This window comes from Podarcis raffonei, chromosome 6 (genome assembly GCF_027172205.1).
Source record: "Podarcis raffonei isolate rPodRaf1 chromosome 6, rPodRaf1.pri, whole genome shotgun sequence".
In the NCBI taxonomy this organism is placed as follows: Eukaryota; Metazoa; Chordata; class Lepidosauria; order Squamata; family Lacertidae; genus Podarcis; species Podarcis raffonei.
Window position 1 is genome coordinate 315,836 of NC_070607.1, and position 9,832 is coordinate 325,667.

Here is a 9,832-nt window from a genome sequence, read left to right on the forward strand (position 1 = left end):
TCAGTAAAAGAGCTGGTGGCATTTGCTCTGGGAAGGAAGCTGCTATAAGAGCCATAAAAACTGGAACGTGAGAGATTTAGGCCAGAAGATTTTGCCCTGATGTGCCAGTTTTCTTTATGCAGGTTGTTCTTCTCTGCATAGGAGCATTAAAAAATATTCATAGTTTGAGGGGACCCTCTGTAGAAATTAATAAATGGTAGGATTATGACCAATTGGGTTATGAAGGGAAGATGCAAGCTGCAGAGATATTCTTGGCCTGGCCTGTGCAAAAAGGACATGGCCAAGGTAGGGCCATGAAGAAACAATACAGGGTCATTGGCAATGCAAGAGAACCATCTGAGGTGTGAACAGAGACTGGGGATTTGGAAGGTTGCCAGGGTAACTGAGTGTGATGTCACAGGAAGAATTTGAGGCCTTTGGAATAGCTTGGAATAGCTGAGAAAATGGCAGAACCATTTTGGGCATGCTGACTGAATGAAGGCAGGCGCCAGTGCTGCACTGCTGTGGGGAATAAGCCCCTCTTGAGATGGTGATGTTGTAAGAGCTGGACTTCCTCCATCCACTCAGGTGTAAATATGTGGATAAATCCTTTTTTTAAAAGCTATGACCGTTTCCGCCATGTCTTGCTTCTCAAAGGAACACAGACCCCAGGTGAGTACCTGGAACCCCCCTGGAATTTTGCTACCTAGAATCATAGAGTTGGAAGAGACCACAAGGGCCATCGAGTCCAACCCCCTGCCAAGCAGGAAACACCATCAGAGCACTCCTGACATATGGTTGTCAAGCCTCTGCTTAAAGACCTCCAAAGAAGGAGACTCCACCACACTCCTTGGCAGCAAATTCCACTGTCGAACAGCTCTTACTGTCAGGAAGTTCTTCCTCATGTTTAGGTGGAATCTTCTTTCTTGTAGTTTGGATCCATTGCTCCGTGTCCGCTTCTCTGGAGCAGCAGAAAACAACCTTTCTCCCTCCTCTATGTGACATCCTTTTATATATTTGAACATGGCTATCATATCACCCCTTAACCTCCTCTTCTCCAGGCTAAACATGCCCAGCTCCCTTAGCCGTTCCTCATAAGGCATCGTTTCCAGGCCTTTGACCATTTTGGTTGCCCTCCTCTGGACACGTTCCAGTTTGTCAATGTCCTTCTTGAACTGTGGTGCCCAGAACTGGACACAGTACTCCAGGTGAGGTCTGACCAGAGCAGAATACAGTGGCACTATTACTTCCCTTGATCTAGATGCTATACTCCTATTGATGCAGCCCAGAATTGCATTGGCTTTTTTAGCTGCCGCGTCACACTGTTGGCTCATGTCAAGTTTGTGGTCAACCAAGACTCCTAGATCCTTTTCACATGTAGTGCTCTCAAGCCAGGTGTCACCCATCTTGTATTTGTGCCTCTCATTTTTTTTGCCCAAGTGCAATACTTTACATTTCTCCCTGTTAAAATTCATCTTGTTTGTTTTGGCCCAGTTCTCTAATCTGTCAAGGTCGTTTTGAAGTGTGATCCTGTCCTCTGGGGTGTTAGCCACCCCTCCCAGTTTGGTGTCATCTGCAAATTTGATCAGGATGCCCTTGAGTCCATCATCCAAGTCGTTGATAAAGATGTTGAATAAGACCGGGCCCAAGACAGAACCCTGTGGCACCCCACTAGTCACTCTTCTCCAGGATGAAGAGGAACCATTGATGAGCACCCTTTGGGTTCGGTCAGTCAGCCAGTTACAAATCCACTGAGTGGTAGCATAGTCAAGACCGCATTTTACCAGCTTCTTTACAAGAATATCATGGGGCACCTTGTCAAATGCCTTGCTGAAATCAAGGTAGGCTACATCCACTGCGTTCCCTTCATCTACCAGGCTTGTAATTCTGTCAAAAAATGAGATCAGGTTAGTCTGATATGACTTATTTTTCAGAAATCCATGCTGACTATTGGTGATCACAGCATTCCTTTCTAGGTGCTCACAGACTGTTTGCTTAATGATCCGCTCCAGAATCTTCCCTGGTATTGATGTCAGACTGACTGGGCGGTAATTATTTGGGTCCTCTCTTTTCCCCTTTTTGAAAATAGGGACAACATTTGCCCTCCTCCAGTCTGCCGGGACTTCGCCTGTTCTCCAGGAATTCTCAAAGATGACTGCCAGTGGTTCTGAAATCACATCTGCCAGTTCTTTTAATACTCTTGGATGCAGTTCATCTGGCCCTGGAGACTTGAATACATCTAGACTAGCCAAGTATTCTTGTACTATCTCCTTAGTTATTCTGGGCTGTGTTTCCTCTGCTGAATCATTTGCTCCAAATTCTTCAGGTCGGGCATTGTTTTCTTTATCGGAGAAGACTGAGGCAAAGAAGGCATTGAGGAGTTCAGCCCTTTCTGTGTCCCCTGTTTGCATTTCACCATCTTCTCCTCTGAGTGACCCCACTGTTTCTTTGTTCTTCCTTTTGCTACGAACATACCCATAAAAGCCTTTTTTGTTGCTTTTAACCTCTCTAGCAAGCCTGAGTTCATTCTGTGCTTTACCTGTCAGCAGAGGGTGGAAAAGAGTGACACCCAATCTTTGTAACAATATGATCTCCCCCACATGATATATACACTGTTACATTCTTTTAAAAATTGTGTGATTTTCTTGATCACGTGTCTCACCCTCCAAAGCCTCCTATCCTAAAGACACCTCTTTGAAACAAAATCCACCAATGTGAAAGGGACTTAACTGCACATCACTGAATTTAGGAAAGGGTTAGTTCATATCTTAAAATCTGACATGCTGCTTGCTATCAAGTCTGTAAATCATTTTTATTTCCCAGTTCTAAATGGTTGTATTCATCACTGAATAGCTGTTTCAAGGCAATATTGTATCCACAAAATAATAATAATAATTATAATAATAATTTTATTATTTGTCCCCTGCCCATCTGGCTGGGTTTCCCTAGCCACTCTCGGCGGAATCCAACAAAGATTAAAAATACATTAGAATGCCACACACTAAAAACTTCCCTGATCAGATGTCTTCTAAATGTTAGGTAGTTGTTTATCTCTTTGACATCTGCTGGGAGGGCGTTCCACAGGGTGGGTGCCACTACTTATCTTATAATCTTATCTTATCATCTTATCTTCTGATATATGCAGTGTTGAAACTGAACCACTGCCAGTGGCTTATTGCGACTCAAGAGCTCCCCCTACTGACCAAGGTGGGGGAGAGTAGACTGGAAATTGTGACAAAAAGGAGGATTTTTTCAGGGGGCGAGGTTCTCTTCCTGTGTACCTGCCCATTCTGAAGTTTGATTTTGCACAGCTTATGGCATATTCTGTAAGTAAAATACATATATATTGAAATAGATAATAAAACCATTCTGCTCTTGTTCTTCTTAGTTCTTGTCCTGCCCATTTGTAATAGTGAGTGAGACAGGGCATCTTTTGACGCGCAGCGTAAATTAATAATCCAGAGTTTTAAAGAATAAGAGCTTTACTGAGTTAAAATAAACTTCTCCATAAACAACATGGTTCCAAACAGTTTGACTGAGATTACATACTGACTCTGTTCACAGCTGAGGCAGACTGACTCTGACTGAGATCTTACAGAGAGCACAAAAGAGAAACTGGATGCTAAGTCAGATGCCAGAGTGACTCAACAGTTAGCAGTTAGGCCTGAATAACTTTAGTAGGCCCAAATGATTGTGCAGTCCCAGCACTTCCCAGCCTGCTTTGCTGCTTCTGCTCTCATGTGTCTTTGTCACACGACATCTTTCTAGCCCTTCCTGGAGATGAATTAGCACACTTTGCTGATGACACAAAATTGTTCAGGGTAGTTTTTAACTAAGAGACAGTGAGGCGCTCCAAAGGGATATTTCCAAACTGGGTGAATGAGCATTAAAAATGATAAATCTGATTCGGGGGGCCACTAGGGGCGCATTGGAAGATGGCTGACAATAACATCTCTCCAGCCCACACGAGGTAATTAAGAGGCTGTTATGGGAGTATGCAGCCTCCCTTGTTGCCCCAAGGAAATGGGGAACACTGCCCTTGCCTGCTATGCCCATAAATCACCCCCGGACTCGAAAGAAGGGGGTGAGGGCACTAGGCAGAATGCCCTTGTGTGGACTCTGGTTCTCCTGGACGCTGTCTCTGATCGCGCACTAGCTGCAGCAAATTGGAAATAAACAATTAGAAAGAAGCAAATGCACATATTTCAAGTGAAGAATGGGTGGGGAGTAAAGACTGCTAATTGAAGGGATCATAGAATCATAGAGTTGGAAGAGACCACAAGGGCCATCGAGTCCAACCCCCTGCCAAGCAGGAAACACCATCAGAGCACTCCTGACATATGGTTGTCAAGCCTCTGCTTGACAAGATCTCTGTGAAAGAAAGATCTTTCACAAGATCTCTGTGAAAGAAGGGTTGGATCAACAGGAATATATCATGAGAAGATACTTCAAAGGCTTCAAAGGCTCGGTATGTCGGCAGCGGGACTGGATGGGGGGGACTTTTTTTCTTTCTTCTATGTGATTAATCAATAATCCCCCCTCACAAGTCAGAACCGTCGCTTAAACAACCTAAGCTGGATGATTTAAAACTGTGTGGAAATGAATTCTAACCAAAAGCATGTTTTATGGAGATCGAGAAAAGAACAAGAGCTTTTGGGATGACGCAGCAAAAAATAGAGTCGCCATGTTGGTAAGTTCTGTCAAAAGATTTATGACTGGGAGGAGGAATGGATTTGTTTTCATACTGCTGGCGAACCTCCTCAGAGGACTAAGAAAGGCGACAGATTTGTGAAGATTAATGATGGTAAGAGTGCTTTTATCTATGGAAGTGATGATATACGGAATCCATCTGGATATGGCTCTTGGACGAACGGAAAAATCCACACAGGATTACAATTTGTTTTGACCCGCTTATGGAGACTATCAGAAGAGGTCACAAAGAGAAAGGAAAAATATATGAAAATAACAAGATGAGATGTGGAAAACAGCAAGAAAGGACTGAATAGAATTGTGAACATTATTTGGACAGATTTGTGGACATTAAAGCAACAGTAAGAAGATGATTGGATCCCCTTCGGAACTTGAAATATGGGTACCCCCAACAAAAATTTAAAATTCGGCTTTGTAATTTGGAATTTATGTGATGTGATGTGATTTGATTTGATTGGTCGGTTAATAAAAATTATTTAAAAAATAAAAATAAATAAAAATGATAAATCTGATTCAGTGTTAACAAGTGTAAAGTGATGCGTGCTGGGGCAAAATATCCTCACATTACATACAGTATATGCTACTGTGGGCTGAGCTGAGGGTGACTGATTAAGAATCTTAAGATCAAGGTAGATAGATGTTGACCCGAGTTGTGGCAATGGAAAAAGGGGGAATTGTATTTTCGGGATTAGGAAAATGATTGAAAACAGAACTGGAAATATCTGAATGGCCTTATGTAAGTCTATGGTGCAGCTGCACTTGGAATACTGTGTGCAATTTTGGTATCCTACTGCCAGAATTTTTTAAAAAGTGATGGAGTATCACCCTACTTTTTGAAAGATTTGCATGAGTGCCATGTACCATGTACAGAGAGGTGCTTTTCTTTACAGAAATAAAAACATTAGAACTTTGAAAATAATCATGTTATGTGGGCATGAATGGACAAAGTGAGACAATGTCCCTCACTGGCAGCTCCGCCTGTCGCAGAAGCCGTGACTTTGCAAACTGAAAAAAAAAAATAGTTCACCCCAGTGAGAGTCAGTGTGGTTAGAGTGTCTGCAGGACTAGGACCTGGGAGACCCGGGTTCAAGGTTCAAATACCCACTCAGCCATGAAGTTCACTGGGTGTTACTACATGCCTAAATTTAAGTTCCATTGTGCTCTCTGTATTGACTTCTTTTGCTATGGCTGGTTACAATGCTCCAAATACCACAAATTGCAAAAAGAACCAAATAAATTCTTTACACAAAGTTGTTCACAAATTTATAAAGATATGGGTTTGGGCAAACTACCCCCTCGAATTGAGTTTCATTCTGCTGGAATGAAACTGCAGTCACATCTCTTCTAGACTGCTTTCCCACTTGATTGCTTCTTTGTATTGCCTTTTGTGAAAAGCATTTATTCTGTCTTCAGCTAGATCCCCCATATTGTCATCATTTGCTTTGTAATCTTGTAAAAAATGTGCCTAGGTTGTGGCAACCATAACCTAGGTTTAAGGTGTTCTTTGGCTCCTGGCTTTTATATCTCAGTTTCTAACACTTAATATGTGGCAGAATTGACTATAATCTCATAGTCAATTCTGCCACATATTAAGTCCACAATACCAGAATACTGAAATGGCACAGAAAAAAGTTTGGAAAGGGAGAAACTTAATGGGAAGGAAATAGATTTGCCAGGTTCCTTACGTAGATCCCATAAGAGAGATCCAGATGTGTCTACAGAATAGGCCTATGAATGTGCAGCCCAATCCACATTACAATGCTCACCTGGGCTCCAGTGAATTGATTTGATTCATTCCTGCTTGAGGCCATTGGTTATTATGCATTACTAACTGCTGCAACTATGGCATCCTTTAAATTATCCACTGTGGCAAAAGACTCGGCTGCCATGGCCTCTTCTGCCCATTTTCCATCCAGTCCTTTCATCTCCCCCTCCACTGCCTGATGCAGCATGTCGTGCTCAAGATGTTCCATGCAGAGCTAGTAAGGGAGGTGAGTGTGTGGTGTGTGGTTGGTTACACTATAGTGGCAGTTTCCATGGTGATCTGGCACAGGAAGAGAAACATGGGAGAAGGAACATGGAAGACTCTAAAAGGATATCTGGCCACACAACTGGTGAAGCTTTTTAAAGTGGCTAAGTATATTCTGATTAAAGCTCTTTGCACCTTTCTGAAACATTTGAATTCTTTGATGTGAAGCAAGGCTGCTGCTGCTCTGGCTAAAGGTATTTCTGCATTTATACAGTTTATCCTCCATGCTCTTTTTCTTATGATTGATTAATGCTTGCTTGATCACAAAAACTCTTGCTACAGTTTAACATTTATATGGCTTCTCTTCACTCTTACGTGAAAGAAAGCTGTTGCTCTGACTCTTCTAAATTTCCGACCACAAATCCCCACTTACTGCAAGCTCTGACAGAAGCTTTTTCTGGAATTTCTTGCTTCTGTCATATCTACAATGCTTGTTCACACATGATTGATGACTGAGTATTTTCTCATGTGCACAAAACATGATTTCTTTGTTTCTCTTGCTTTTTTAATTGGCCATTTCACAGTAGTGTCCACCATGAGCACATTTTCATGCTCTAGTTTGCCAATCAGATTTACTTCAGATTTTTATTTTCTTTTGTTCTTTGCTGAATGTTGAACAAATGTCTTCTTTATTCTAGTTCTTTATTCTCTCATGTCCTCAATCTGTTTTTTGGTCTAAAAAATGCAATATAATATCTCAGAAAATACAGCTGCATAGTATTGTTTTGATTTAAAACAAGTGCAGGAAATGTAATTTTAGCTAAATAAAAATGTGTAAACATTGGAAGCTATTTACTTGGTTTCTCAAGGCTTGAAAGAAGAGGTCTAAGAGTACTTTCAACCCAGAGGTCCTGAGATTTCGTTTACACTGTGGAAGATAAATATGTAACATTATATTCATTTGTTGAAAGGAACAATGGGCAATATATATTGGAATCATTTTCAGCTGCATAAACGAGAATAAAGGCAAAGTCAGGTTTAGATCCTCAGATTCCTTACATCCTTCTTAAAAATACAAATACTTTTACTTCTCACTTAACAATAAAGCTGTAGCCTTATGAGGCTTTGCCCTCGGGTGGGAAAAATATTGCGCCCGGGAAAGGGAAGTGGGAGTCAACAGACACTCAAGGAATAGTTTCGGAGAAAAAGCTTTATTTCTACCATCCATGAACTGGTAAAAGGAGCAAGTGTGATAACTCACGAAAAGCATGCACGAGTTCACAGTCATGTGCACAAACAGTTCCCTCCCCTTTTCTCCTCCTTCTTGAAGAGTCCTGCCCATGAGTTCCTCTGAGCATGAACAGAAAGCTGTCTTGGGACTATTGGATTCTTGGCGCCCTTCCCAGGAAAGGGGGGGGGGGTGAGAGTGGTTCAGCATGTCCAGAGATGTTGCAATCTGGTTAACAAGGCCAACTAGAATGAGAAATGAAAAATGCATTGTTCTATTCAGCTACCTTTGTTACAGCAGAGCGGAATATGCTTAGCTAATGCTTTTTGTCTTAGAGGAAATGCAGTTTTAAATTCTTGAGGCGAGGCCTGGCTGGGGGGGGGGGGCAATTCACGAACAGTTTTGAGGCCTGGGGTGATTTCACAGACAGGATTTGGGTATCCTGTCCCTTCAAAGCAAGTTTAGCAAATCTGTTAAATGCTGAATTGCTTGTCTCAGAATACAGTCACCCAAGAGGCTAAACAGCCCTGCCTTCCTTTGCATCGGGTCACCACAGCTTTCAAGAGAGGAGAAAGATGGACACTGAAAAAATGAAAGTAGCTCTGTGCACGCTGAAGTTAAAGTGCAGCTGCTGGGTAGAATTTGGGGGCATTTTGGACCTGCTGTGTGTTTGGGGGGGTAATTTCATTGCTCATAACAATGTCCCCTATGTGTCAACAACTCCTGGAACAATTTAGATTCCAAGGAAAGCAATTTCAGCCTGCAGAACAGCTCAGCAAAAGCAGGAGAACCATTTCCCCTTCATTATTCATTCTTTCCCATGTTTATTTCTAAAGCATCGCTTACTCCTTAGCTACTCCTTTGCAGGAAATGTATGTCCACGTATGTGTGTGCTAAAAATGTTTTCTGCTGAAGAGCTACCGTAAATGGTGCCAACCTCCTTACAACAAACCACTCAACAATCTAGAAGGTCACTGCATGGGGATTTAAAAAATCTCTGCTTCCAGGGACACTGACCCAGCTGTGAATGCCACTGAGCTTCATCTCCAATGAAGCTGAAAATGTTTACTTTTTACTTTTTTATTTCAGAATTTCTCCCTGAAGAGCAGTCACTGATCCTGGGAATTAAATGTTATGTTCTACTAAATGCTCCTGCTATGGGAATCTAATGAGTAAGATGAAGTGATGTTAATATATCTGATAGTTATATCTATGAACATTAATTTAAATAATAAATGCTGAAGGGTATGTGTGATTCTGATAAGTACTCTTCAGATGTTTGCTGAACATGACAGATTTATAATTGAGTAGAGGGGCGGGGTACTGTTATACCCTTCAAAAATTAGGAAATATTCCAGGGGAGTGGGGAGCACTTTATAAGATTACACAGAGCAGTCCCAAAGCCACATTGACTTTCTTAATAATCCCATATATATTACGTGGTCTTTGGTAATTTGGTAATTTCTAAAGTCTTTAAAAGTTTTCACACACCTTTGTTCTGGATCCTTCTCACCTCCTTGCAAGGGGGTCTCTGCTGCAACAGAAAAATAAAGATCTGCCTTGCTTTGACTGGTTTTTGCCTCTATTCTTTCTTCTCTGACCCACTGGGTCCTTGATGCAGATTTGGGTTGTAAGAGACAACCCAGCCCCCTCTATTTCCCTGTGTTCCCCTGTTCCCTCTATTTCTTCACATTTCCACATGTTTCCAATTTTTAAATTAAAAAACACTCTCAACAGTGCAAACCTCTTTTAACATGTTTGTACACAAGTTTGCCTAACACAGCCATTTTTGCAAAGCAGAAGCTCCCTAGTATAATGCATCTTTGTACGTCACTGTCATAAAAAAAAATATCCACACAATTTCACATTGTACACCTTGTACATATTGCTTGGCTGCAGAACTGCTTAGAAAATCCAGCAGGTGCAAAGTTTAAAGGACAGCTGTG

At 41.7% G+C, this 9,832-nt stretch overlaps 1 long non-coding RNA gene across 1 annotated transcript; it reads left to right on the plus strand.

The window, feature by feature from the left end:
• The first annotated feature begins 6,298 nt into the window (after positions 1 to 6,298).
• On the plus strand, positions 6,299 to 9,455 carry LOC128415149 (uncharacterized). The gene is made up of 2 exons (XR_008330876.1): positions 6,299 to 6,912; positions 8,976 to 9,455. It is a non-coding gene; the product is annotated as an uncharacterized LOC128415149 (long non-coding RNA).
• Positions 9,456 to 9,832: the final 377 nt, after the last annotated feature.